This window comes from Macaca nemestrina, chromosome 12, assembly GCF_043159975.1.
Source record: "Macaca nemestrina isolate mMacNem1 chromosome 12, mMacNem.hap1, whole genome shotgun sequence".
NCBI lineage: Eukaryota > Metazoa > Chordata > Mammalia > Primates > Cercopithecidae > Macaca > Macaca nemestrina.
This window is the reverse complement of record NC_092136.1, coordinates 5,393,524-5,418,501: the sequence shown is the minus strand read 5'-3', so window position 1 is coordinate 5,418,501 and position 24,978 is coordinate 5,393,524. Positions and strand designations below refer to the sequence as shown.

The window sequence follows — 24,978 nt, the reverse complement described above, 5'->3', positions numbered from 1 at the left end:
AGATGAGTTATTGGATGGGGCTTCTGGGAAAACCCCTTAATAAGCTGAATGAGCCCTTGTGTCCTTTCTGGGCTCCTCCTGTCCTAAACACAGATGTGAAGCAATGTACGAGAATTCCTATTCTACTATAGCTGTCTATATTTAACACTGTCAAGCTTCCCTTTTTTTGCCAGTCTGACGGATACGATGGGGCATCACTTACTGCTTTCATTTCCATTTCCTTGATTATTATTGAGGTTGGTTGTAGTGTCTATTCTGGTTTCTTTCTCTAAATTTTGACTCGTTGTATCCTTTGACCATTTTTCTAAATTTGCAGACATTTTTGATATATTCTAATACAAATCCTTTGTCAGTTATAAGTATTGCATATATCTTCTTTGTGGCTGGTCTCTTCACTTTTCCCACACTATCTTTGGTCGTACTAAAGTTTGTTGTTGTTTTTGTTGTTGTTGTGTGTGTGTGTTTACATTTAATACAGTTAAATTAAATCTTGTTTTGATTGTACTTTTTGTGTTAGTTTAATACATATTTTCTTATCTTGGTGTCAGAAAGGTATTCTATCAGGATTTATTTTCAAATTGTATGAATTCTCTGTGTACATTTTGGTCTTTGGCTCAACTGGAATTTATTTCTTTTTGTAGGTGTAAGGGAAGGATCTGTTTTTATCTTGTTTTCCTTTGTAAAACCATTTGTCCCCAGTCCATGTATTGAATTCTTTTTCTTTGTTTTTTTTTTCTACAGATATATTCTTATATATTGTTTCCATAAAATTTCTCTCTATTTTGTCCCATCAATCTTTTTATTCCTGCAATAATACCACACAATTTTAATTACGATAGTTTTACTGTTAATCTTTATCTCTGGTATGACTCTTTCTTACCCTTTCCTTCCTTCCCTACCTCCTCTTCCTTGTCTTCCTTTTTCAAGACTTTCTTCCTATTTTTAGCACCTTAATGATTCACATAAATTTTAGGATTACCTTGTTAAGTTTTATGAAATAGTCTGTTGGAATTTTGGTTAGACTTGCCTTAATTCATACATTAACTGGAGTAGAATTGTCATCTTTACAATATTGAGTTCTACTCAGGAGCATGGCATATCTCTTAATTTATTTAATGCTTTCTTTGTGTCTTTCTATGAAGATTTAGAATTTTCTCCATAGGTCTTGCATGTCTTTTGTTAGACTTCTTTCTAGGTGCTGCTCTTTATTTAATGCTATTTTAAGTGTTATCTTTTTGAAGTTACTTTTTATGGTTGTTGATGAATTAGAATGTAATTGAATCTATTTAGATTTTCTCACAAGAAAATAATTCATTGGTAAATAATGGCAAATAGACATAGTTAATTAAGTCAACAGATAAGTCGAATTTCAAAAAATATTCTATTAAGGACCAAATGAAACAAAAAAAAAAAAAAAAAAAAAAAAGGAAAGGAGAAAAATAGGGGAATATAAAAGAGAAGACAAATGGACCTAAATTCAACTATATGCAAAATTATGCTAACAAATTTAACATTCTGAGAGAGAGAGAGAGAGAGAAAGAGAAAGAGAAAGAGAAAGAGAAAGAAGACTCAACCTGCTGTCAACAAGAGACACATTTTAAGTATAAAGACACAGATAGATTGAAAGTAAATAGGTGGAAAATTATATACCATGCAAATGATAAGCATAAGAAGGTTGGTTGAAGGGGTTGTATTAAAATCAGATAAACTTCTAGGCAAGGTGCAATAACTGATATAAAGAGGAACATTTCATAAAAACATAATAACACTTGTAATAAATTACTTAATAGCAAAGGGATATTTATAAGGAAGATACAATAGGATATATATATCTGTTAATGGATCTTCAACATGAATGAAGCAAAATTTGACAAAATTGCAGAGTGAAAAAATATCCACAAATACAATTGGAAATTTTAGTATTTCTGTCTCAGCAATTGATAGAGCAACTCGACAGAAATTGAGAGAAGACATGGAAAAGCTAAGTATAAGTATCCTATCAACTGCCTTTGTTGAATTGATACTTATAAAAATCAACATCCCCAAAGAGAGAATACACACTTTTTTCATATTCATTATGATGGACTATATGCTGCACTATACATGAAAATTGTTACTGTTCTTGTCTTTTTCCCTCTGTATATAATTTATGTTTTTCTCTGGCTGCTTTCAAGATTTTCTCTTTATCACTTGTTTGATTACAATATGCCTTGGTGTAGTTGTGTTTACCTTTTATCCTGCATGGGATTCCTTAGGCTTCTTGGCTCTGTGGGTTTAGAGTTTACATTATATTTGGAAAATTTTCAGCCATTGTTTCTTCAGATATTTTTCATGTCGCCTTTGTATTAATCATCTTGTGCTACGTAAATGTTTACCCCAAAACTTAGTGGCTTGAAACAATAAGCATATTATCTCACGCAGTGTTTTGTGGGTCAGAAATTTGGTAGAAGCTGAGCTGGGTACCGCTGGCTGAAGGTCTCTCGCAATAAGTTTACAGTCAAAGTGTTGGGCTGCAGACATCTAAAAGTAGCAGTTCTTCCCCAGATGGGCCTCTTTAGAGGGCTGCTTGAGTGCTCTCATGACATGGCGGAGGCTTCCCCAAGAATGTGTGGTTCAAGAGAGAATAAGACAGAAGCCACAATGTCTTTTATAGGCTTGCTTTCCTTTCGAGGAGTTTGCTTCGGGCAAGCTGGTTGATTGTGTTAAGCTGTCTGTGTTCCTCTTAATTTTCTGTGGAGTTGTTCTGCTAGTTAGTGAGAGAGAAGTGTTGAAATCTTCACCTAACGTTGTGGATTTTTACATTTCTGTTTTCAATTATGTCTGTTTGTGCTTAGTGTGTTTTGAAACACTCTTATTCATTGCGTACACATTTAGAATGGTTATATCTTGGTTAAGTGACTTTAGCGTTATGAAACATCCCTCTTTATATCTTTTTCCATCCTTTTACTTTAACCTTTGTGCGTATGTGTATCTGAAGTGGATTTCTTGTATACAGCACATAGCTGGGTCTGGATCTTTTATTCAGCCTGACAACATCCATGCAGAATTTTGACGATGACTTAAACTTTCCTCTAAGTCAAAATTGCCACGACATGTTCTGGGTCACATTTTTTCAGGACTTCAGAGGATACGTCTCTCCCGAGGATGTGTCGTCATTTCAAATCCATCCTCTGCAGTCAGCAGGGACGCTTCCATTTTACAGATGAGAATATTGAGCTTCCACGAGGGGAGGTGAAGTACTTGAGTCCACTCCCATGGCCACCAGAGGCTGAAGTATGACTCTCTGGATCCTGGCCAGCCCTCCTTTTCCCATCACAGCTGCAACTGTGGGGAAGGAGGATGATTATAAACTGACCCTGTGGGTTGAGATGGAGACCTCCAGGTTCCCATGAAGAGTTCTCCCTTTTTCGCAAAAATAAATGAATTAATATAGGCCATTTTGTATTCAAATTAGATTGATCAGGGGCTGTTTAAGCAACAACATCAGAAGGCTCTTTTTCCCTTTTGACATTAAAGTGTCTTTTCCAGAAACTGTAGGAGGTGGGTTCATTCCCTAGAATGAGTTGACAGCTTGTACCTATTTTTAAAAAAAGAAAAGCCTCGTACACCTCTTTCCACATCTTCACCGGTAGCAGAATGAGCACAATGGAAAGAGATTTGTGATTTTTTTTTTCTTTTTTTTTTTTTTTAAGAGAAAACACAGCCTTCTGCCTGGTGTAAGGCTGAAGTAGGGAAAAGGGGAAACTGAGCATGAGCAGGGGATAGAATATCAAAGGCAGTAAGTCCTTTCGGCCCCATCTGGACTCTTCTCCCATCCCACAGAAAACCTCCCCAGCCAGTCTGGAGGTGGGTGGATGGCGAGGGTCCCCTTTCATAGGTCACTTGATCCGCTCCCTGCCCACCCTCTGCTGGCTTAGGTTAGCCCTGGAAACCACCCACATTTTTCATCTGCCCAGAGAAATCAGGAGGGGACAGACACCTCTCTTGGATTTTCTAGTCAAACACTGAGGGAAGGGAGCATTTTAATCCTCGAGAATCTCTTCACCAGGGAAGTGAACCCCTGCGAGGCACTGTGGATGTGTAAAGGCCGGCCCTGCCCCCGATGGCCCAGCGCTAAGTGGTAAAGATGACATGGACACGCCAACACTGAGGCTCAGGCATGAGAGATGTCAGCCCCATCCCAGGACACTGTGACAGTGGGGACAAGGAAGACTGCTGGTCAGAAACGGGGTTCAGGAAGGGGAACATCACACACCGGGGCCTATCATGGGGAGGAGGGAGGGGGGAGGGATTGCATTGGGAGTTATACCTGATGTAAATGACGAGTTGATGGGTGCACACCAACATGGCACAAGTATACATATGTAACAAACCTGCACGTTATGCACATGTACCCTACAACTTAAAGTATAATAATAATAAAAAAAAAAAAAAAAAAAAAGAAACGGGGTTCAGAGGCAGGCCCAACCGACACTGACAAAGCTCCTGCCATGTGCTGCTATAGGAGGCAGGTGTGCTCTGGGATCATTTGGCAGCTTGTACTCATTGTTAAAAGAGGAAAACTGGCCGGGCGCGGTGACTCACGCCTGTAATCCCAGCACTTTGGGAGGCCGAGGCGGGCGGATCACGAAGTCAGAAGATCGAGACCATCCTGGCCAACTTGGTGAAACTCCGTCTCTACTAAAAATACAAAAATTAGTTGGGCGTGGTGGCACGCGCCTGTAATCCCAGTTATTCGGGAGGCTGAGGCAAGAGAATCGCTTGAACCAGGGAGGCGGAGGTTGCAGTGAGCCAAGATCGCGCCACTGCACTCCAGCCTGGTGACAGAGCAGGACTCCTTCTTAAAAAAAAAAAAAAAAAAAAAAGGAAAACAAAATATGGTAAATATCTTGCCACCTCTTCGATGTAGGATGGCATGAGATGACATGAGCCCAGTTCTTCCAAATGTCCCCATTTTACAGCAGAGGAAACTGAGGCTTAGGGTCTCTTTGGGCACAGTTGCAAAGAAAGGCCTCCTAGAGAAAGGCGTCTGTGTCCAAGCCCAGGAGGATGGGGGTGAGGCCTAGAGCATTTCCTGTGGGTAGAAACAGTGAACATGCCTCTGAAATAGAGCTAGCCCACCACCTACCCGGGGTACAGCAAGTGGTCTGTGCCTCAGCCTCCCAAATAGCTGGGATTACAGGTGCATGCCACCACGCCCAGCTAATTTTTGTATTTTTAGTAGAGACAGAGTTTCACCAAGTTGGCCAGGATGGTCTTGATCTCCTGACTTCGTGATCCGCCCGCCTCGGCCTCCCAAAGTGCTGGGATTACAGACGGAGTTTTGGGTACTGAATAAGGATGAGGTAAATCAGGGGTGGAGTTTTGGAATCTCAGCCCAAAGGGGTGGCCTGAGTCCAAGGCTGGGGGAGCATGCACCTGCTGGTTGCTGACACAGGTGATCCTGGCTGTGTTTTTGTTAAGATTGGCTTTGTCGTAGCTCCGTGGAGCTGGGCACGATCCGGAGATGTTGTCTTCTTGCACACTCATTTTACAGATGAAGAAATCAAGGCTTGGGGTAGTAGAGAACTTGCCAGAAGTACAGGGCAAGTTTGTGTCTAAGCAAAGCTGAGCCCTCTGCTCCCTTCTGGTGATCTCCTCAGTCCCGTTCTTATCCTTCTAGGGCAACAGTCTTTCCTTGGGAGTAAGGTTGAACCTCAGTTTGGCCCAGACATTTGACTTTTCCCAGTGATGGCAGAATTTGTGGGATCAGTGTGTGTGTGGCGGGGGCAGGGCAAGGCAGGGGGCTGAATTAGGGAGTTTAGGGATGGGCAGCTTCTCCCACATCCATAAAATTGGGGCCTTTACCAATTCCCATAGCTGGTGTAAATATCCTCCCTGGTGCTTCGCAAAGGCTGCTAGGAGTGGGGTTGCCCTTGCCCCACTCACATTCTCTTAAAGACCCAGGAGAAACACTTGCCTTGCAATGAGGTCTGTGTCCCCAACCATTGGGCTGAGCACCTCCGCATGGGAATGTCTGGAATTGCAGGCTTTGAAGGCCTAAATTAGGGCTGTGAATGACTGTTCTTCAAAATTCGGGGCCTGTGGGCATGGCCACAACCCTCACCTGGATGCCTTTCCTCTGTTCACCCTCTGTCCTCTTTCCAGCAGAACATTCGGCCGAGCCTTGGGTGTCAGGCATGGGCCTGCCTCTCTGACCTCAGCTGGGGGCCAGGCTGTGGGAAGGGAAAACTGGAGGAGTCTTTGGGGGCTGAGCCTCTGGGCATTTGTAGGAGGCACCACCAGATTGTCAATGAAGATAATGACGCTGAAGCTCCAGGTCCTTGGTTTGCATGGGTCCATCCCACAGTTCAGTGTGGGCTTCCCTGCCCCTATGCTGAAGGATGCTCCTTGGCTGTGGGCTGTGGCAACCTGGTAGGTGGACCTCATGGGTCACTGACTCTCTCTCTTGACTCCAAGGAGGAAGATGAAGCAGTCACTGCTGTGCTTCCTGCTCAGGGCCATGGTGCCCAGGCTTCATGGCCATCTCTTCCCTCCAGGACCAGACGGAATGAGGGCCTGGCTCAGTTGACCTGGTTGCCCAACTGTGGTCATCAGGAGCATGAATGATGTTAAAGAACTGGAGTCTCTTACAGATACCCAGTCCAGGCAAGAAATTGTAGAGGACATTTCAGATATGGCCTTGCCAATAACAACCCATGCAATTGAAAGAAATTTCCCTAAGACATCAAAAGTAAACAAACTGCTTTTAAACAAAACAAACAAACAAAAAACATGTGCTGGAGGGCAGACTGAAGCATCTTTTATTCTCTCTGTGGAAAATCATATTACAAAATCATTGTCATACAAAGAAGCCATCAAAGAAAATGCAGCCAAAAAAAAAAAAAAAAAAAAAGTAGGAAAAGGGTACTATAGAGGCGACCGAGGCAGTTACTTACTCATGGAATCATATGCTATTTTTTTGATTTGATATTTATGGTTTGTTCAGCTTTTTACAAATTTGTCATTTCTTTCTAAATGATGTTTTTTTTCTGCACTTTGTAGCTGTAATTTGATGTTATTTTTCTTAAACAAGCCCTCCAGATTGCATAACGTTTAGGCTTCCAAAGTCCAGACCACTCCAGTTTCCAGCCTCACCATTTGCTCAGAAATGAGCTGCTTGCTTCCTGCTTTCACTCAAGACCTTGAGTGGTAGCCGAGGCTGTGTATTATTGCACTTCCCATAAGGGAGTCTGCTTGAAAGAATATTTCCCATCCTCCTAAAAGGAACGAAAGCTGTTGCAAGTATTCAATTCCCTGATCACAGGGTCTGTGGGGATCTTGGTCCACACAGGTGGTGAGAGGAATGGAGAGATCCAGAGGGGTGGGGGAGGAGCTCTGTGAGAGCTGGGTCAGACCAGATGGCAGAACAGGTGGGCAGGTGAGAAAGGCTCAAGGCTCAGGGATATCCTCTCCTCCTGCTTCCCTGGGGATCTCCAGGCCCTGCCCTTGCCCAGCTCAGGACAAGATGCCAGGGGAAGCTGGCCTTGTGTGGCACTACTAGCCCCAGTGAGGCTAACATGGGGGTATGCAGGCTGCTTTATGACAGCAGTGTCCTGATGTCTGGGGCATGTGAGCATCCTTGTGGTGTGTCCCCATGTGCACACATGCATGTGTGCCCACATGTGAGAAGGAGGTGGGGACATTGCTGCCAGGAGGTAGATCATGGGGCAAGTAAGAAACTTTTTACCAACTTTTGGAATCAGGCCTGTTCAATACATGATGGCATTGCTGGATTTGGGGATGTGTCTATAGATGAATTTCAGGGTCTCTCTTGGCTTAAAATTTCTAAGAATCCCAAGCAATTACTTTGCAGGAGAAATATGGGAAAAGTCGTTTTTTAGTCCATCCATTCATGCATCTGTTTATTCAATCACCTATCCATTCACTGACTTATGCATCCACCTACCCACTCACACATTCAGCCTTTCACTCATCCATCCAACCATTCATCTACTCATCCAACCATTCATCTGTCCATCCATTCACTTGCCCATCCATCCATCCATCCATCCATCCATCCATCCATCCATCCATCCATCCATCCATCTATCCACCCACCCACCTACCCACCCAACTGATGCTCATTGAACCACACATAGTTGCTGAAACATGCTCTGGCTGCTGAGTATTGGGAACATAGGTGAATCAGACACAGTCTTTACTCTGAGTCTTAGTGCCATTCTGAAGAAAGGTCAGGGGAGAAACAATTGCAACAGGACAGGATCCATGGTTTGGTTGAGGCCAGTGAAATGGGAACCCCAGGGAGCTCTTAACTCAGCCTGAGATAGACACAGGAGGAATTCACAGAGCAGCAGACCAAGGGAGACAGCTCTGCTCAGCCTCTAAGGATAGATGCAGTATGTGGCAGCCAGCTCCAAGTCCCTGTTGGTCACCTCCTGGCATTCACACCCTTGTGTAGTGTCTTCCCACCTTGAGCCCAGGTTGGTCTGTATGATGGAGCCAGTGCAGCAGAGGTGGCAGCATGTGTCTAGGCCATAAAAGGCATTGAGCTTCTGCTTTGGCCTCATGAATCCCTCTCTCTGAGGGAAGCCGGCTGCTATGACATGAGGACACTCAAGAGGCACATTGGCGGGGCACTGAGGACTCCTACCAGCAGCCAGCACTCAGTTGCCAGCCGTGAGGGAGCTGTTTTGGAAGCAGATCCTCTGGCCTGGTCAAACCTTCAGAAGACTACCCCTCCAGCTGACATCTGCTTGCATCTTCATGAGAGACCCTCAGCCAGCACTGCCCAGCCCAGCCCAGCCCAGCCCAGCCCTGTGATCCACAGAAACTGTGAGAGTAGCAAATGCCTGTTGTTTAACCCTCTATGTTTGGGTAATTTGTTACACAGCAATGAATAACTGATAGATGGGGCATGGAGGGAAACCTGGCAATGCCCTGGTGCGGTCCCCATGGGGGGTGAGGGGGAAGGGATATAGCTGTGGAGGGTCTTCCATGCTGAGTTGGGGACCTCACCCCTCAGCCTCTGCGCCCTGGGGAGCCACAGCAAGCATGATGCGTGATAAGCTTTTGTTTAATGAAGGTCACTTTGTATGGGGTGTCATTTACTTCAGGGAGCTGTCTTTGACCACCTTGCTGTATCACTCTGGGCCGCCTGCCTTTATAGGATCCCCAGGCCCTGAACTTGTCCTGCACTACACCTGTTATTACGCAATATTGTGATGGTCCAGCTGACTGTATGTCTCCACTACTGGACTATGTGCTTGGGGTGAAGTGTGCGTGTGAACGGGGCAGTGAACACGTCCGTCTTGCTCACTGTATAACCGCAGCACCATGTGTAGGACCTGCTATGCAGTACGGACTTTGATAGGGTTTGGCTCTGTGTCCCCATCCAACTCTCATCTGGAATTATAATCCCCATGTGTCAAGGGAGGGACCAGGTGGGAGGTGATTGGATCATGGAGGTGGTTTCCCCCATGCTGTCCTCGTGATAGTGAGTTCATTTTCGTGAGATCTGATGGTTTTATGAGGCAGTTTTCCCTGCTCTTGCTAGCTCTCTCTTTCCTGCTGCCATGTGAAGAAGGTCTTTGCTTCCCCTTTACCTTCCGCCGTGATTGTAAGTTTCCTGAGGCCTCCCCAGCCATGCAGAACGATGAGTCAATTAAATCTCTCTTCTTTATAAAGTCTTTATTCCCAGTCTTGGGAAGTTCTTTATAGTAGTGTGAAAACAGACTAATACAGACTTTTTACATGTTACTGAGCAGACACAGGATGAGTTACAATCTGGCGTGGCTCTCTGGACTATAGGGCAAGAGTCTCTGGAATCTCCATTTTAGAGCTGTGACCCAGGAGGGAGGATCTTCTACACTGGGCAACTGCAGCCTCCAGCCCTGCAGGATGTGACCCCTCTTGGATCTCAGCCCCAAGCCCTGGCCTTTTCTCTTCTGCATCACCCACCTTGACAAGGAATCTGGCTGCCATGAGTAGTTTCCATCAGAGCTAGAGTCTGGGTGAAAGGAGTTTCCAGAAGGTGTCCCCTACTCATTCAATAGATATTCACTCAGCGCCCACTTCCTAGAGAGACAAAGAAGTGAGTGCTGGGAAGAGATTAATGAGGATGAGGGGCTGGGGGTGTCTGGGGTTGGGTGTGGGGGCTGAGTTACGGTGTCAGGGCGTGCTGCACTGACAAGGGGCATTTGAACAGAGCCCTGAGAAATGTCTGAGAGTGAGCCCTGTGGGTACCTGGGGAGGAGTGCTCCTGGCTACAGCAGCCACAGTGTGTGCAAAGGCCCTGAGGCAGGAGTTTGTTTGGTGTGTTGGAGGAGCAGCAAGGGGATCAGTGTGGCTGAAGCAGAGTGAGTGTAACCGGGAGCTGATGAGGTCAGGAGGTGGGGGCCAGGCAGGCCAGGGAGGGCCTCGTGATGTGGCTGGAGAAGGTGAAGTGCTTGTTCCCGGCCTGGGAGCTTATCTCAACAGTTCCTGTACTCCCAGCTCTCTGACATTGCCTTACGGCAGCCCCAGAGTGGATGCTTTGCAACTTCTAACAGCTTGGGGGCTAAAATTAGGTGCCAAGCTGAGTTAGGGCCAGCAGAATGCCACTACATATGCTCGGCATCTGCACGGCGAGAAGGAAATGTTGCCGCTGCCTCTTGTCCCTGTTGCTGTACCTCAGCAACTTCCAGAGTAAAATTCAGTGTCCTCAGCCTGGAGTTGGAGGCTCTTCTGAGTCTGGTCCCAGCTTGTGTTTCTGGCCTGAGCCCACCTTGCAGGCTGGGCTTCCCCTCCCCTTCAAGCTGTGAGCTGAGGTCCAGGCTGCTGCCTCCCTCTTCCTAAAATTCTCCTTCTGGCTGCCTTGCCTGTTCTCCCCCTTGGAGTCTGAGCTCAAGGGCACCTGCTCTGTGACGCTTCCCTACACCCCAGCCCAACAGGTGGCGGCTCTTGTTTCTGCCCTGCAGCTCCTGCTGCACACTGGTTTCTTCTGGCTTCTATTGCTTCTGATGAGATGTCTTCATCCTTCTTATCTTTGTCCCCCTGTAAGTCATGTGTAGTTTTTTGCTACTTTATTGAGGTATAATTTATATCCTGTCAAATTAATGCTTTTGAGTGTATACTTCTGTGAGTTCTGACAAACACACACAGTTGTTTAACTACCTGCACAGACAGGATACAGAATGTTTCCGTCACCCCCGAGGGTGCCCCATTCCCATCCTCGGCTCCTAGAAATCACTTCATATTAGTCTGTTTGGGCTGCCACACAGAACACCATAGACCAGGGGGTTTAAACAACAGACATTTAGTTTTGCTCGTTCTGGAGGCTAAAAGTCCAAGATCAATGTGTGATTAGGGTTCTTTTTTTTCTTTTTTTTTTCTCTTTTTTTTTTTTTTTTTTTTTTTTGAGACAGAGTCTTGCTCTGTCACCCAGGCTGGAGTGCCACGGTGAGATCTTGACTCACTGCAACCTCTGCCTCCTGGGTTCAAGCGATTCTCCTGCCTCACCTCCAGAGTAACTGGGATTACAGGTGTCTGCCACCATGTCTGCCACCATGCCTGGCTAATTTTTTTTTTTTTTTTTGTATTTTTAGTAGAGATGGGGTTTCGCTATGTTGGCCAGACTGGTCTCGAACTCCTGACATCTGAGCCTGGCCAGGGCTGGCTTCTTGTGAGGCCTGTCTTGGGGATGAGTATCTTTCTGCTGTGTCTTCACATGGTGGGAAGAGAGAGAGAGAAAGAAAGCAAGAGATCTGGCATCTCTTCTTCTTCTTCTTCTTTTTTTTTTTTTCCCCAAGATGGAGTTTAGTTCTGCTGCCAGGCTGGAGTGCAGTGGTGCAATCTTGACTCACTGCAACCTCCTCCTCCTGGGTTCAAGTGATTCTCCTGCCTCAGCTTCCCGAGTACCTGGGATTACAGACACCCACCACCACGCTTGTCTAATTTTCGTATTTTTAGTAGCGACGGGGTTTCACCATGTTGGCCAGGATGGTCTCAATCTCCTGACCTCGTGATCCGCCCACCTCAGCCTTCCAAAGTGTTGGGATTACAGGCCACTGTGCCCGGCCTCTCTTCTTCTTCTTATAAGGACACTTATCCAACCAGATTAGGGCTCCACCACCCTTATGACCTCATTTAACCTTTAACCTTAATTACCTTCCCAAAGGCCTTATCTCCAAATGCAGATGCTCCCTGAGTCACAAAGGGGCTATGTCCCAATAAACCCACCATTAATTGAAAATGCATTTAATGCTGGCAACATAGCAGGCAGTCCTTAATTTATGGCAGTCTGACTCATGACTTTTTGGCTTTCCAGTAGTGCGGACGTGATACACATTCAGTGGAAACTATAACCCCACTGTATTAATAAGTTGTAAGGAGTGCCTAGATTTAAAATGAGGTTACATTTGGATAAACCCATCATAAAGGTAGAAATCATAAGTCAGGGACTGTCTGTGCCGTCACATCAGGAGTTAGGGCTTCAACATATGAATCTTGTGGGAGACACGGTTCAGTCCACATCACTGCTGTTCTATTCTTTGTCCTTACAATTTTGCATTTTCCAGAACATCATATAAATGGAATCATGTGCTATCTAGCCTTTTCAATCTGAATTTTCTCACTGGGCATACTGTATATCGGTATTTTAATGAATATATCAATATTTCATTTGTTTTTACTGCTGAATAGTATTCCACTGTAGGGATGTACCACAGTTTATGCATTGATGAGGTGAAGGACATTTGGGTTGTTTCCAGATTTTGGCAATTTTTAATACAGCCACAAAAAATATTCACATACACGTTCTATGTGAACATAAATATTCATTTTTTTTTTTTTGGGTAAATACCTAGGGGAGAGATTTTGGGTTCAATGGTAAGTGTATACATTTATAAGAAACTGTCAAATTATTTTCCAAAGTGGTTGAGCCATGTTGCATTCCCACAAGCCATGTGTGAGACTTCCAGTTACTCCAGATCCTCAAAATTCTTGGTATAGTGAGGTTCCCCCTTACTAAATAAATAAATAATATTGTTTGGCCATTTAAAATAGTTATATAGTAGTATCTCAGGGTTTTTTTTTTTTTTTGGCTCATTTGTAATTGTGTGATTTGTTTTCTTATTATTGAGTTTTGAAAGTGCTTTCAATGTTTTTGAATACAGGTGGTTTTTTTTTTCATGAGACATTTGATTTATAAATATTTTCTCCCAGAACGTGGCTTATCTTTTCATTTTTAAGACTGTCATTCAATGAACAACAGCTTTTAGTTTAGATGAAGTCCTATGTATCCATTTCTTCTTTGGTAACTTTAAAAATAGATAGATTTTATTAGATTATGCTTTTTATTTCACATCAAAGAAATCTTTGTCTAAATCAAGGTGATAAAGATTTAACTTCTATGTTTTCATGTATAATTTTTATAGCTTTAGATTTTACATTTAGGTCTGTGGTTCATTTTGAGCTTCTTACATACATGCATTTATAATTTACATCAAATTAAAAACATTATTCTAATATTTTTACTGTCCTTCCCCTCCTTTCTGTCTAGGACTCCATAAACATGGATGTTAGACCACCCAATGTTATCCTACAGATCACTGAGTCTCCATTCGTTTTTTCACTTTCTTCTCTGTGTCTCAATATTGCTATGCTTTTGAGGTCCGTAATCTTTTTATTCTGCAGTATTTAATCTATTAAGTCTATGCATTGAATTTTTTATTTTGGATATTGTATTTTCATTTCTAGAAGTTCCATTTATACAAAAAATGTTTCATTTAAAAATATATACCTTTCATTTCTCATTACGTTCAAGATATTTTTCAATTATTGAGCATATTTAAATAGCTGTTTAAAGTCATTGTCTCTTAATGCCATTATCTCTGTCATATCTGAGTCTATTTCTTTTGACTGTTCTTTCTCGTGGTTATTGGTCAAATTTTGCTGCTTGTTGGCATGTCTAGTAATTTTGCTCAGGCACTAGACATTATTTATGCCACATTGTTCTGAGTGTCAATGTTGTTGTCTTCCTTTACAGCAGGGGCCCCCAACCCTGGTCCACAGATTGGTACTGGTCATCCATGGCCTGGTAGGAACAAGACTGCACAGCAGGAGGTGAGCTGCAGGCAGGTGAGCATTACTGCCTGAGCTCCACCTCCTGTCAGATCAGTGGCAGTACTGGATTCTCATAGGAGCGTGAACCATATTGTGAATCTGCGTATGCAAGTGCTCTAGGTTGCATGCTCCTTATGAGAATCTAATGCCTGATGATCTAAGGTTGAACAGTTTCACCCTGAAACCATCTCTGCCCCCACCCTAGTCCATGGAAAAATTGTCTTCCACGAAACCAGTCCCTGGTGCCAACAAGGTTGGGGACCACTGCTTTACAGTGTATTGAAATTTGTTTTGTCAGGGAGCAAAACTATTTGTATGTCAGTTTAACCCTTTTAAAGCTCACTTAAAGCTTTTGTAGGTCAGTTCTAGAGTCGCCCATATTGCACAGCTAGTTTATATTTATGCTCCAGGCATTCAACACAGTTCCTCTGCTCTGGCTGGTAGGAACTTGCACGTGTCTCAGCTCTGGGCGAGCTGTTCGTTGTTCAGCTTGCAGCTCTCCAGCAGTCGTGCTTTGCCCAGCCTTGTGCAGTTTACCCACACATACATGTGGATTAATCTTCATCCAAAGACTCAAGGTGATCCTGAGAATATTTCTGGAGTTTTTTTTTTTTCTTCTGTGTAGTTCCTTCCTCTTTAGTACTCTGCCTCACACATTGTAGCAGTCCTGACCTCTCTAAGCCGCTATCTGTGCCTTCTCAACTCAGTGAGACTACTGAACACCCCGTCCCTGCACTGTGGTCTGGGACTTGCCCTCAGGCAGAAAGTCAAGGGGATTGTGGGGCTCAACTTTGTTTTCCTGTTCTCTAGGATCACAACCCCAGGCTGCCCATTTTCCAATGCCTGAAAAGAGTTGTTTCATTCATTTTGTCCATTTTTCTAGGTTTCTTTCTTTCTCCTTTTTTTTTTTTTAAATGCAGGAGGGCAAGTCTCATATCAGTTTTTCCTTCATGGTAGCAGCTTCAATATCATATTTAAGTTTCTCCATCTGAGCGATGGGGATGACCATACCTACCTTTTAGGGCCATCATGAGTCACACAAGGAGATAAACAAGTGTATTCTACCCTATCCTAACACACCATTTCATATTACCTTCGTTGCTTTTTTCTCTCAGTTGACACCTGACCTTTGCTGGGTCACCCTTTGGTTTCAGAGTTGGATGAAGCACATTCCACAGGGCATGAGGTCCAGTTCTCTGACCATGTTCTCCTGGAATGAAACAAACATACTGCGGGTTAAACTTGACCCAAAGGAAATGAGACATGGGTTGAAGCCAGGCTGATAAATCCTGCCACCTTCCTCCCTTCTGTGGACTCTTTTAAGGTACAGAGGTGTGGAAGCCCTTCTACAGAAATCCCATCCTGTCTCTTAAGAGCTTATTGCACAGCTGCGGCCAGCGCAGTAATATATAGTATCTCTTTGCTTCCCATCTTCCTTCTCCTTTCCCCCTCATCCTCACTGGCTTGGGTGCACTGAAACAAAGTGTTGAATCTTAATCTTTCATCCAGCTTTGATTTCTAGAGGGTTTTATGCAAGAGAGCAGGTGAAGTGCTTAGCACAGGCGTGGGCTTCTATGCATTACAAGGAAACGGCAGCTCCTGCTCCTAATAAATGCATCTCCTAAAGCACTTCTCACATTGCATTCTGGGTTGTGGTGCATGTGTCTCCCTCAGTGGGCTGTAATCTCCTTGACTATGAGATTGTATCTCTCTCTCTCTCTTTTTTTTTTTTTTTGACAGAGTCTCGCTCTGTCACCCAGGCTGGAGTGCAGTGGAGTGATCTCAGCTCACTGAGACCTCCACCTCCCGGGTTCAAGAGATTCTCCTGTCTCAGCCACCGAAGTAGCTGAGATTACAGGTGTGTGCCACCACACCTGGCTAATTTTTGTATTTTTAGTAGAGATGGGGTTTCACCATGTTGGCCAGGCTGGTCTCAAACTCCTGACCTCAGACATGAGCCACTGTGCCCGGCCAAGACTGTGTCTTAATTCAACACTGGGTACCTTTCATGTTGTGCAGTGTTGTTGCTGTGATATGTTTGTTGTTGCTGTGTTTGCTTATTTTTTTCTGTATAGTTCCTGTGTTGCTTGTTGTGTGGTGTTGTGTTTATTACTTGTAATGTACTAGATTCTTCTATTTCTTGATCTTCTGGAATTGAACACAACCAATCGCTTTTATTATTTATTTATTTTTTGCTTTTCTGTTTCTTTCTTAAGCTTGTGAGGTCTTTAGGTGAGAGTGGGAAGGGAGTGGCTCCCAACACACAAAACATCCAAGGAAGAAGTTAGAGTTCCATTTATAAAACCTACGGAAATGGCTTCTTTTTCTGTTTTAAGCAAAGCAGTGGAGATGTTCTATTCTGAAGGTTGCAGTCAACACTATTACAAGGTGCAGGGACAGGTGGGAGAATTCCTTTCTATCAAAGTCTTAGACTGGTAGAGTTAGCAGTAAGAGGAATGCAACCCATTCATTTTACTGATGAGGAGACAGAAGGTCAAGGTGGACCATGGTGGGGTTTGACTCAACACTCTGGATTCCCCATCCCGATGGTTCCTTCTATATCACAGATCCTAGCTTACAAATACAAAGTTTAATTCCTCAAAAAGGCATGTAATTAAAAAAAATCCCAACACTCAGGTATCTGATCCCTGACTCATCATTTCTTCCTGTGTGCCGAGATGGCTTTGGCAGACGTTGGGGGAGCTTCTCCCCACTCTATTGGGAAAGCAGCACCAGCTCCTTCCTCCTCTGGATCCCCTCAAGGGGGCCAAAATGCCCACCCTAACCCTGATACTTTCTCCCCACTCCTGTGGAACCTCACTCCCTCATCCCAAGCAGTACCTGGGTTCCTAATGCCCCAAACATTCATAAATTTAACACATGTTTATTGAGAACATACTGTATACTAGCTGCTTGTTAGGTACCGTGACTACAGCAGCCAGCAAGACAGTCCGGGACCCAGGCCCGCTCGTACGTTCACTCTCTCCTCTTCACTAGGGTCTGGGAGAGAGCTTTGAGGATTGAGACTCAGCCCAAGGTGAGTCCTGGATGGTACTCAGCCTTGATGTAGACCTCGTGGATATTTTTTAAAAAATTATTTAAATATTTTTGATTTATAGAGTGATTGAACACATAGCGTTCCATATACCTCCTCCCCACCCTCTCTCAGTTTCCCCTATTACTAACATCCTGCATTGGTGTGGTATACTTGTTACACTCGATGAGCCAGTAGTGATACATTACTGAGTCCTAATTTTTTTACTAGGATAATTACTAAAATCCTTATTTAGGTTAGAGTTCACTCTTTGTGTGGTATAACCTGTGGGTTTTGAAAAACGCATAATGACATCCATCCACGATGACAGGATCAAACAGAAGACCTCCACTGCCCTAGAAACCTCTGGTGCTCCACCTGTTCCTCCCTCCCTTCTAACCCCTGGCAACCATTGCTGTCTTTACTGTCTCCATGGTGTGGCCCTTTCCAGAACATCACAGAGTGGAAACCACGCGGTGGGAAGCATTTTCAGACTGGCTTCTTTCTTGGTTCACAGGAAGAAATGATGAATCAGGGATCAGACACCTGAGTATTGGGATTTTTTTTTTTTTTAATTACATGCCTTTTTGAAAAATTGGACTTTGTATTTGTAAGCTAGGATCTATGATACCGAAGGAACCATCGGGATGGGGAATCCAGAGTGTTGCGTCAAACCCCACCAAGGTCCACCTTGACCTTCTGTCTCCTCATCAGTAAAATGAATGGGTTGCATTCCTCTTAGTGCTAACTCTACCAGCCTAAGACTTTGATAGAAAGGAATTCTCCCACCTGCCCCTGTACCTTGTGATAGTGTTGATTTCACTTCAGATTCCTCTATGTCTTGTTGCAGCTTGCCAGCTGATTTCTTCTTATTCCTGAATAATGTGGGAGTCTTTTTTGTAGAGCCTCCCGGGTGGTTCCACGGGGGAGCTGAGTGGAGCACCTGTGGTCTTGTGACCTAGTCCCCAGCATGGAGTGCTCGGAAGTGCCCTCCGTGAACATGTAAACATCCCACCAACTTGCCCTCCCTTCTCTTGATATTTTGATGTAGTTTTTTTTTGATGGTCTTTTCTTATTTCTGGGTCTCAGCCCCCAGATACACTTTCCACCCCATGTCCTAACCTATACTCTGTAGCACACCGCACCTGTCCGGGGCGATTGGTCATCACAGGCCCGGGTCCACGTCTCAGCTCTGCTGCTTGCTGGCCACGAGGCTGCGTGCTCCTTACTGGCGTCCGCGTGCCTGTCTGTGCAGTGCAGGAGCAGGAGCATCTGCCAACAGATTTCTTGTGAGATTCTGGTTCCGAGGCCTCCAGACAGCGTGGGAGCACCGCCTGAGTCCTGCTGCATTCTCTCTGCTGCAGACGCAAGCCTGGTTCCTGTGTGGGGTCCCTCAGGGGTGGTGTGTGTTTCACAGGGCAGCAGAGAGCCAGGGGGCTGGGGCTGCCCGTGGGGAGTGTGTGAATCAAAGGAACAGACCGCAGCTGGAGCCACCTCGCCCAGATTCCTGAACGCAGCCTCTTGACAGACCGATTGTGTAATGGCATTCCTCCCAAGGAAACACGCCTGCCCCCTCCAAGAAGGTGTGAGAGCTTCCCAGACACGGAAAGGGCCCTGCTGGGTAAATTAATTCTTCATTATTCCGTTCCCGAGGCTCTCCCATTGGCCGAGTGCCCGGCACCAACAGACGCCTGCCCGCATGGGGTCAGTCCACACGCAGCTGACGCTGAGGCTCAGGTAGTCTCCTTGGTCCCACCAAGCCGAGGATGCATTCAAATAGATGCAAATTTCCATCCAATTCCTGTCCGCCCTGCCCGGGATAAGGGGCCTGCTGTGGCTGTGCAAGCCGGCTTTCTGGTGTCTAAATACTTCTCTGGTGAGGACACACCTGTTCGCGTCTGCTAGCACACCACAGGTGGGGTTTATTGTGTGGGGCTGGGATTTGGCCAGCCAACTTCTGGAATTCATTGTTTATCTCTCCGTCACCATAACAAATAACCCCCAGACCTGGATACACCACCTTTGGCTAAGGCCTCAGTGTGGGGTCATCAAAAACGGCAAGCTGGCCAGCCCCGAGGTGAGTGAGGGCCAGCACAGGCCTTGGCCTCTTGGGGTCGGGTAGGGCTGCTACTGGCAGGTGGCGTGAGGTCTCTACCGCCTCCGAATGACCCGCGCCCCTTCTCCCTTCCTTTCTGTCTCTCCCTTTTTCATTCAGGATGGAGGCAGAAGAGTCACCAAGTCTGGAACCCACGGCTGCCGTAGAGGAGGAGCTGGGTCATGCTTGGCTAGACACCATATCGCTCTCATCCTGTTTTCTCATTTGTGAAATGGGAATGGCGCTCATGCTTCTCCATGGGATGTTGGGAAAGGAACATGAGGGCATCCATGGAAGTGTTTGAGGCATGCCTGGCCCAGGGGGAACCTCCAGAAATGACACCTATGATCCCCCAGCTGTGTTCCCATTAAACTAACACTCATCCGGCCTGGAGCTGGGGTGCAGCGATGAGTATGACCTAGTCCGAGCCCCAGGAATGTGGGCAGTAGGAAGGGCATGACCATGAAAGACGTGCTCAGGGGACCCCTTCCAGGTGTCACCAAAGAGCCCTGGGTTGTGGTGTGGGCTGGAGCAGGGCAGGTGGGGGGCAGTGCGGGTGGGCACAGTCTCTGATGCTAGACACCTGGGTTCACAACCCTGGGCCTGCCTGTTACCAGCCATGCGACTTCACATTTGGGGAAACTGAACCTCAGTTTCCCCAAATGTGAAATGGAGTCGATGCTCATAGCAGCTTCTCTTGGGGTTGTTGTGAGACTGAAACAAGTATTTGTACCATACACAAATACTCAATGCCTGGCAAAAGTTATCTAAGTGTCTGTTAAACATGTAGCTGTGTCTACACGTTAGGGGGCCGACCTCACCGTGCTGAGAGGCAAAAATGGAGAAAAAGAGAGGTTGCCAAGATTCTGTTCCTGGTGGGCCCAGACTTTGGAGTTTCAGAGACGGGTGAGAGAGGGAGTCGGGGCAGGCAGGACCCTGGTGTGAGTAGCATGCTTCATGAAAGTGCCTGGGAGAAACCTTGGGACGTCCTTGTCTAAACTAGACTCCTGGCCTGCAGAGAGCCGGTCTCCACCTCCCTCAGTCCCTGCCACCCGCTATCTTTCTGGGCTGCCTGTACATCCTGCTGCAGCCTTCCAAGGGCTGCCCGACAGGGAAACCGGAGCTGCAGGCAGGAGGCGCGGGCCGTTTCATCCACTCAGGGATGGGAGTGAGTTACAGGTGTGGCCTTTGTTCCTGAGCACAGGCGGGGATAATGCGTCCTGACAGCCCAAGGATGGGCCCCTGGCAGCCTTCATCGGCCTGGCCCGAGCCCCAGGGCAGCCCTCATGGGCACCCGAATTACAAAACGTCCTGTGAACTCTCCCCACGGTCCCGGCCTCTTCATGTGCTTCCAACGCTGGCGGCTTGGACACACCTGGGAGCAGCCGCAGCCCATTCACGAAGCACTTTGGTGAAGGTCACCATCTGCAGGGACAGAGCAGGTATTGTCAAGGACGCCAGCCTAGACTTTGTGCCCCGCCGGCTGCCCCGACCACAGGAATTCCTCACGCTCACCCTCACCCTCATTCACACCAGGAGGGCGCCCACTGCTGCTGGGGGCAACTTCCCTCCCTCTCTCCCCGTGCTATTTTCAGGCCGGAGGCTGGAGCCTCGGCCAAAGGAACCTCACCCACCATTTTCCAAAACCTGATTGCTGTGTCTGTGTCTGTGATGGGCACAGACCCAGGGGCCAGGCCTGCCAAGACTCTCCCCATGTGAATACCTGCACAGGGCACCTCCTGTGGGAACCGGGAGTCACACAGAGCCTGGCATTTGTCCCCAGCCTGTCTTGTGACATTAGGTAGATCAAAGCCCCATTGTAAAAAGTCGTGTTGCCTCTGTTCATCTGCTTGGAGCCTGTGTCCTGGGACGGCCCTTCCCTCGGCTCTGGCTCGGGGAGGGAGCTGACCGCCAACGCATGTGCTCCCATTCGGGCCCTAGCGTTCCTCCTGGAAGGAGCCCCACCGAAAGTGAAATTGCCTTTCATGGGTCTGAGGCTGGGGCACACCCTGAGAAAGAATGAGAAAGCGTGGGGCAGCGCAGCTCCTCTCCAAAGTCTTCTGAGGAACAAGTTCCTACTTGGCTCTACTAAGGAACAGCAACAAGGCAGAGAAAAATGTCACTGACGCCGAAATCCTGGAGGCTTCCTGAATTGGCGATGAGGGATGGGGAGCTGGCAGAGGCTGGGGTGGGGGCAGCCTCTGTCCAGCAGCCCCTTGGGGCATGGCAGGGAGGGAGGGGATGGAAGGAGGTGAGAAGACACGAGGCTTTGACAATCCTGAATAGTGAGTGGTGGGGCGAGTTCAGATCCTTCCAGAGGGCACAGCTTCCCCTTGACTCCCAAGCCTGACCATTGTGTGTCAAATGAGGGGCAGTCAAATTGCTTAGCCACCTGATTGGCAACTTGCGAGCTGGAGGGATCTTTACCCACTTTACACTCCTTAGGTAGTCCATTGGTATGGGCTGCCTGGAGCATGTGCTGAGATGGGAGGAAAATGTGCCAAGATGGATTAATAATGTCTGGATGGCTGCCAGTCTCTTAATGATGGTGTGTGTGTCATGTGTTTGCCATCTCTGGTGTGTTAGTCAGGATAAGCTAGGGTTTGCTGCCATAACAAACATATCTCCAAACCTCAATTGCTTATTGCTGTGAGAACTTATTTTCTCTCACACCCAAAGTGAAGGGGGTGGCTTTTTAGGACAGCTGTGCTCCATGCAGTGATTCAGGGATCCAGCCTGTTTGCATCTCACATGCTAATGGAAGATCACATGGTACTTCTCATGGCCTCAGCCTGGAAGTGACATGCATGTCTCTTTTTACTTTTCATCCTCCAGAACTGCTTCCATGCAATCTGATTCCTGACTCCCTCAGAAGCCAGCATGGGTCCAGGAGGGAAGAAAGTGGGAGGGGTCTGTGGGGCAAAGAACATTATCTCTACCACACTCAGACCCATCCTCTTTGTTATAGAGGATTGGGTCTCTGTAACTCAATAGGGAGGTGGGACATGCTTTCTAGACAAGCAAGTGACTTGAACAAAGTCAACAAGGGGTGTTGGCACTGTTGGGACCAGCCTAACTACCATGTAGGCCTTTTTTTTTTTTTTTTTATGTACCACAGTGCCAAATTATCTAAGTCATTTTTTCAATCTATCTCTCATTTTTCCTGTGAATCTTGTCATCCCCAGAGGTGCCTTCTCTTACTGGAAAGTCTAGTGGAGGGACCTGTCCCTTGGTGGATTCTGCCAATGGGTGCCCTTCTTAGAAGCACTGTGTCCTCTTTGCTGGGGTAAAGCCATTCAGTACTGAATGACTCGATGAAGGTAAACCATAGCTGCCCAGAATCCTGGACACGTGAGGCCTGCTCTTGATTAATCTATATTCCTTATTCCCCAAAGGGAATGGCAAAATCCTGGAGCTATGCTCATGTTTGAGTTCTGTATTGGGCAGGACCATTTTGGGTGTGATTGGCTTGTGCATTTGTGTACTTGAAAAGCTCAGGGATTTCAGTTTCAGGAATGGCTGGATTCAGAAGCTCAAATGATATCAGAACTCAATCTCACTTTCTCCATTTCCCATTTCTGTCTTCCTCTGAGAAGGCTTTAATCCCTGGATCCGCTTTGATTGGTGAGACTGGGGTCACATGTCCAACCCTAAACCAACTACCATAGCCAGGGGAATAAGAAACACTGATTGACCAACGTGGATCTTGCAGACCTCTTTTGCCCCTCTTGATCCTCCTGGTCTGAAAAAGGCTTGCACTGGGATGGGGCCCTGATGCACAAGACATGGTCAGTGCCCCACTTTGCTCTCGCCTGTTGATAGTGACACACGTTCCAGGCCTTCCATGCTGGAGATGTGGGAGATCATACTGCGGAAGCCCAGTGGAAGGAGATGCTCACTCTGCCCAGGAAATGGATCATCAGGGAAGGCTTCCTGGAGAAGATATAGTTACCAGACAGCCAAAGGGGAATGGGGAGGGCATAGCAGCGCTGGAAACAGCAGGGGGAAAGGCAGGAGGGCAAAAAGACCACCCTCATCAGAGGACTCTGGTCGTTCAGTGTGATGGTGACTTGTTGGAAGGGGTGAGTAGCAGGGGGAGGGACAGACAGGAGTCAGGGCTAGTGAGGCTCTCTGGGGCCTGTTCTGACTGTGCCATGAGATTGGGTGAGCTGGGTGGGAGCCCTGAGGAGCAAAAGCAAACTTAAATTCCAAGGGAAGAAGAATGGGATGTGGGCTGCTGTATACCTCAGATGGCTGGGCAGAGAGTAGGTGATGGGCATTTCTTTATTGTGATCCTGGGGCAGAGATGGATCTGGTGCCTAAAGAGGCTGGTCAGGCCAGGAAGCTCATCTTCACAAGGTGGCAGGAGAGAGAGAGTGAGGAAGGAAGTGCCACATTTTAAAATCATCAGATCTCATGAGAACTTACTCAATATCATGAGAACAGCATGGGGGAAATTGCCCCCATGATCCAGTCACCTCCTACCAGATTCCTTCCTAACACATGAGATGAGATTTGGGTGGGGACACAGCCAAACCATATCATCCGGGGACAAGGGATGTGAGCACCACAGCTCCTCAGAGCAAAGCTGTCACTGCAGCTTGGGTGGCCACAGGAGATGGAAATACCTCACTCTGCTTAAGCCTCTCTGATGCCGGGCACCCTGTAACTGCAGCCAAACCCACTTCTTAATCCCTGGGAACCGTGAATACATGACCTTACATGGCAAAAGGGACTTTGCAGTTGTGATAAAGTGAAGGATCTTGACACAGGAGAGGACCCTGGGTTGGGAGGGTGCCCTCCCTTGTGAGAGGGAGGAAGGGGGGTCGGAGCCAGAGGAGATGTGCAGATGGGAGCAGGGCTTGGAGAGCTGTACTTTGAAGAGGGAGGGAGGGAGGGGCCACCAGAGCAGGGATTTGGGTGACCTCTAGAAGCAGAAAAGACAAGACAAGAATTCTCCTGGAGGGTCCCCAGAAGGAGCACAGCTGCATTGAGGACTTCTGACCTCCAGGATTCTGGGATCAATAAATGTATGCTGTTTAGAAGCTGCTAAGTATGTGGTCATTTATTACAGCAGCAATTGGAAACGAGTATACGAGTCCCAGCTAACACACCTGCCACATTCCCTAGCGAAAGGCATAGCCTGGTAATGGAAGGGTCCAGCAGTTCGGGTCCTGGGTCTGCCCTGGCTCAAGTGCCCTGGGTGCTGCTGGCCCCTGGACATCGTGCTCCTTTCATCTCTGTTTCTCTCTTCCATGGATACCTGCCATTCACTCACTCATGATTTTTCCATTCCCCTATTAAGGCCACCGAGTGCAGGGATGCAGGAATGGAGGAAAAGAAGAGGAGCAAAGGCTGCTGGCCCCGTGTCCCCTGCCTCTTCCTTCTAGTGGGAGGGCCTGGGGTGCAGACCCGATGCTGGGCCTCCAGCTCCCTAGCACACAGTTGCATGTGAGAGGCTCCTGCAGACAGGTGCCATCATGGGCTGAATTGCATTCCCCCAAATTTATGTGTTGCAGCCCTAACCCCCAAAACCTCTGCATATGACTGCATTTGGAGATAGGGCTTTAAAGAGGCAATTAAGTTTAAATGAGGTCATTAGGGTGGACTGGTGTGTTTATAAGAAAAGGAGATTAGGACACACAGAGAGGGACTGGGAGAGACTGGCCCCTGTGAGGACTGTGAGGGGCAGAGCCCTGTTCCTGGAGCCTCTGCATGCACTGGGAAGTTGGGGGACTAGGCAGGG

The 24,978-nt window shown here is 46.8% G+C and overlaps 1 protein-coding gene across 2 annotated transcripts in view; it reads left to right on the top strand.

The window, feature by feature from the left end:
• Positions 1-19,785, top strand: part of LOC105469720 (two pore segment channel 2) — a 202,702-nt gene extending 182,917 nt beyond the window's left edge. Inside the window, exon 21 of one of the 2 annotated variants that reach the window (XR_011610439.1) lies at positions 19,353-19,785. The gene's annotated coding sequence lies outside the window, so the exon portion shown is untranslated. Of the gene's footprint in view, positions 1-15,257; positions 15,854-19,352 lie in introns of those variants that run through there. The other variant, XR_011610438.1, reaches the window with a different exon arrangement.
• The last annotated feature ends 5,193 nt before the right edge of the window (positions 19,786-24,978 follow it).